The following is a 5,005-nucleotide window of genomic DNA, read 5'->3' as shown; positions in this document are numbered from 1 at the left end:
GTGTGGCCTGGAGCTGCTGGTCCCAATAAGTGTGGGAAAAGCCTTTGGATCCACTCCTGGACGGTGACTCCCAGCACCCAGGGGTTTCCTCTTAGCAGAACTTTTTCAATCCTGGTGTTTGTGTGTTGAAAACAAGAGTTCCTGTCATGCACCAGCAACCAATGTGACCGCTGGTCCCTGGGCTGGCTCACCCAGCCTCCCCAGGACCCTCTTCCTCACAGGGCAGCAAAAGTTTCCCTCAACTCCAGGACTCTTGGTAAGAGTTTGCTGCTGGTCTTGAGTTCAAGATTAGCCGTGTTCCCTGTGCTGTTAATTGTCCTGGCTATCAAAACCATCACTTATATAAGAAGAACTTTATGCACACGGGTAGAGGAGGGTTCTGCCTTGGAAGAATTTACAACCTAATGAGGGTTGAAGTTGGGTTGGAGCAGTGGAGCTAAAAGGTCATCCCTGTTGTTTTAAAAAGTGTTTGGTTTTTGGTTTGTTGTTGGTTGTTGTTTTTTTTAGAAGGAAATGTTATATTTCTGAATGTTTCTGCTGGTTCTGGTGGGAAACTGCAGCATGTGGGGGGCACTTTTGGAGGCTGATCAGGAAGAGACAGGCTGACTGAATTCTGAGGGTTTGCTGGAGCTGTTGTACTTAAACAAGTGAAAGAGGGGGGGAAAAAAAGAGAGCCAGAAACTGAGCAGTTTATTAGACAGGAGCTGTTCTTGTTTAATATTCATTCTGGCCCCTGTTTAGGCTTGTTCTGGTGAAAGAGGGAGTGAGGAGGCACAACCCAAACATGGGTGAGATGGTGGGATTTTTCCACCAAGCCTTAATTACGTTAGTAACTCAGGGGAGGGTTTTGCAAGGCAGGAGCTCTTAATAAATCTGGTGGTGAATGAAAGTAGTTCCTCGTTTTCTGCTGATCTGCAACTCTTCTGCCTTTTTTATTATTGTTATTATCGAGTTTTTGCTCATAGATGTATCTTCTTGTGACGTGGTTGTTGATCTGATGGTGATTTTCTTCATATTTATGGGCTGAAAAAAAGGGAACTGGGCTCTGCAGAGGTGCTGGCCCAGCTGGGTCTGGGTGGGATGGATTTGGCAGGATGAATGTGTTGGGTTCCCTTTGCCTTTCTTGACTTTTGAAGCAGAATGGGAAATGAAAAGGTTGTTTTCCCAGCCTGAGAATCTGGGTGTCTGCACAGGGCACAAATCAGGGAAGAAACTGATGCTTATATCCAGGTTCTGTGATGATTTGGTTGCGTTGCCTGACTCCAGACCTTGTTTGGTGGAAAAAAAAGTGTTGCCCAGTTGCTGGGTTTTCACTGTGCAGAATCGTATCCACTGTGAGTGTCTTGAGGTAAAAATGGTGAATTTCCTGGTCTGTGTTTGAGACGGAGCCTAAATGCTTGAGAACTGTGGTTTAATCTTGATTAAAACTGACACTTGAGGTTTTTTTCCCAGTCTAGGGATGCTGCATTTATTGAAAGAGAAAACTTCTGTGGCAAACAATTAGAATCCTGCTCGTTATCTTGCATAGTCAAAGCAATAAACAGTTGCTCTTAACTCTACTCTCAACCAGCCTTAACCTCAAATTTGAAGAGACCGGTTTCAATCTGTAATTAAAAAGCCTTTTGACGAGCAAAACTCGGGGAAAGGGAGAAAGACAAGTCGGGCCCTTGGATGAAGGGAAGTGTTTGTGCCCCATCCCGTGACCCTTTGATCCAACCTGGCTCATGTCTGGGTCGGGTGCTGCCTCCTGCTTGGTGTGTCCATCCTGATACCTGTGCCTGGAGCATCCTCCAGGATGTCAGAGTGGGAGTAAATGAGGTCAGACGAGCGTCGGGATCCTCTCAGAGTATCCAGGGACAATTGTTTCTCACCCAGCTCCCCAGCCGGATCATCTTCCCTCCCTGCATAGTTTGAATTTCCTGCCTCCCTGGTGTCATTGCTGGCTCCTCTAGCAGAGCCTGGACGTGACTTCCACCCTGCAAAAGTCATTCTTGTGCCTCAAATCGTGGTGGGACTCCTTTCCCAGAAACCTGGCTGTCTGAGGGACTTGTAAATCTTCCTGCAAGGTCTTGGGCACAGCCCTGGGCTGCAGGTGGAAGGAAACTATAGGGATCAGTGTCTTCTCCTCATGGGACAAGGCGTGAGAAACTGGAAGTGCCTCGAGCTGCCCCGTGGCTGCAGGTGGGAGCCAAGGCCACGGAAGGGAGAGGAGCAGCAGATTCCCTGGCAACCCTGCTACTTCCCAACCCTGCTGCTTCCCCACCCTGCTGCTTCCCCCACCCCTTGAAAAAATGGATCTGTTGGACGATGGGGACCGTGATACCCTGTGACAGCCTGGCTGTCTCCAACACTTTTTGCCCATCTCTTGGAAGTTCCCCGGGCAGAAACACGGTGTTGGAGCTGGGTGGTTTCTTTGCCTGCGAAGGGTTAGCACCCCCAGGACCCTTTTTCTCCTGCCTTCCAGCCCTGCAGCTCCATAATGCCTGTCTGAAACTGTGGGAGAACCTCTCCCTTCTCCCCTGCTTTTTTACCACAGCAGAGGATGCTCCCAAACATCCCAGGGCTGCCTTTTAACTCCCTCCTGCCAGCTGTTCGGCTGCAATTGGGCACCCCATTTCCTTCCTGCTTCGTGCACCTCCTTATTTCCCACTGCCAAACTGGAAACCAGTAAGTAGGTGTCGTTATGTTGTGTTTTTTTTTCCTCCCCCCTGAGTTCCTGCCCAACACTGAGCTGGGCAAGCGTGGAAAGGAGGCTTGTAGCTACAGGTTGCTGCTCTCTAGTTCCTGGGAGCCTCTTGCCCTGACAGGCAGAGCACACGCGGTACCAGTTCAGCCTTCCCTCCTTTCTTCACCCTGGTCCCACAGCGAGGAGGGCAGGAAAACAGCTCCATGGCAGGACAGCCTTGCTGGGGATGAAGCCCATGGAATGTTCACTCTTGGGATTGGCTTTTGCACGTCGCGTGGAGCCGGGAGCGGCGAGTCGAGCTGTCTGTTTATCCACAAACTAGGAATTACATAAGGGACTGGCCTGCCTGGTACGCTCTGCTTTGTCAGGAAACTCTTATTCCTACATATATTTTTTTTTCCTTCTTTATTTCCCCCCCCCTTTCTCTTTCTTGGAGACACCCAGTCTTCAAGGTGCCATTTGAGGCAGCTGGAGCTCCGACATGGATCGGGGCAGGAATTGTTGGGCTGCTCAGAGGAGGTGGACGTGGGGGCTGTGAAGGGGAACTTGTGCCATGGCTGTGGGGTGGGAGGGGGATGAGTTGAATTAGGGGTATGGAGGGAGCTGGGCTTGCAGGGAGTAGGTTGGGACGTGTACTGCTCGGGGGGGGACTGTGGGAATGGAGGGGGATTTGGGATTTGAGCAGTTCTTGTGGATCTCTTGGTTTAGGAGATGGGGAGAAGCTGCAGGAAGGTGGTGTGAAGGGGATAGGTGGTGTAGGTCTTTCTCAGGGAAAACTCCAGCCATTTGGGCTGGAGTGGGGAGTGCAGGATTTGACCTCCTGCTGTTCTGTGGCCTTGCCTGGTCTGGAAAGGGGAGGAGGGTGTAAAAATAAGACCCCTCAGCAGCTCTCGTGTTCATCCAGCTGGGACGTGCCGGCGGCCCCGCTCAGCCCTCGTGCGTGCCGAGCCCTGGGCTGACACTGGTGCTGGTTTCATTTCTTCATGGCGAGTCTTTAGTTGCTCCCCTTGGCTGAACGTCCCTTTTTGAGGTATCTGGCAGCTTATTTCTGTGTGTGTGTCAGCCTCCAGGCTGACAGGGCTTCCGAGTTGGAAGAGAAACCTTCCTTGCACACCGTGCTGCTAGGCAGGGGCTGCCAGTATCGAAACGCCCCGAGTTTCACGTTGGGTGTGTTGGGGTTTTTTTTCCCTTTCTGTGGAACTCCTGAGGTTTTCCAAAGGATTTAGGGTGGCAAGGGCTTGATATCTTGCAGGACCTCCTGAAAGCCCCACCGTGATGTTGCAGGGAGCTGCTCTGCTGCTGCATGGCACCAGTGGAGCTGTGTGGGAGCAAACCTGTCGGAGGGCTGCGGCAACAGCCGTGTGGGCACACTTGGGCTTGGCTTTTCAAGAGTTTGTTTCAGCAGCAAAACAAGCAGCTTCCATCAAAACAAGGTTGAGCAGCCTTCCTGGCCCTGTCAACCATGCTGGGAAGTTTTTGGCAGGCTGAGGAAAGGAGCCTTGCTGGAGGGAAGGTGGCTTTGCATGGTCTGAGGGTCTCTGGAGACTCCTCGGTGGGTGGTGGCTCGTTTCTTCTTGGTGCAGGAGAAATTCCTGTTACCTGGTGGCTGTCAGTGCAGCTCAGGGATGGTCCCAGCACACAAACCTCGTGTGAGGAACCCAGGAGCAGCATGGTGACAGCAATGGTGTTGGTGATGGGGGGGAGGGGGCACAAAAGTAGTCCCCCACAGACACCAGAGCTCAAGGGACCAGCCTTGGGTCTGTGACTACACGGACACATTCCTACTGGATTAAATACAGTCTCTGATGACAAAGGAGAAAATTGGCAAGGAGGTCTGGGTGGAGTAACCAGTTCAGGCTAACCTTGCAACATAGGAGAGGTTCTAGGACGTCCTGGTTGTTGGTGTCAGCGTGTTGGTGGGTGCTGGGGGGGTTGGTGTGGGGTTGGGCCGTGGCCGCCTCCGGTGGAGGCCCCGCTGCGTGACGTGGCAGCAGGAGCTGCTGGGGTCTGAGTCGACTTCTGGTTTTTGCCAGTAGTTGATGTTGCAGCGGAAGCAGAACTTCCCCGTGCGCCGCACGAGGCCCTGCCCTGCTCTGCCAGGAAGGCCCTGCTCGGCTGCAGGTGTTGGTGGCCTCTGCTGTGCCACCCAGCATGGCCTTGGTCATCCCGTATCTGGTGTCACAGGGTCATCGAATCCCAGACTCATTTGGATTTGGAAGAAACCTTCAAGATCATCCAGTCCCACCCCCCTGCATGGGCAGGGACACCTCCCACCAGCCCAGGTTGCTCCAAGCCCCATCCAACCTGCCCTTCAACACT

The sequence above is a fragment of the Chaetura pelagica genome, unplaced genomic scaffold (genome assembly GCF_000747805.2).
Source record: "Chaetura pelagica isolate M959 unplaced genomic scaffold, ChaPel_1.0 scaffold1199, whole genome shotgun sequence".
Classification (NCBI taxonomy): domain Eukaryota; kingdom Metazoa; phylum Chordata; class Aves; order Apodiformes; family Apodidae; genus Chaetura; species Chaetura pelagica.
The sequence above is the reverse complement of the archived record's forward strand: the minus strand, read 5'-3'. Positions refer to the sequence as shown.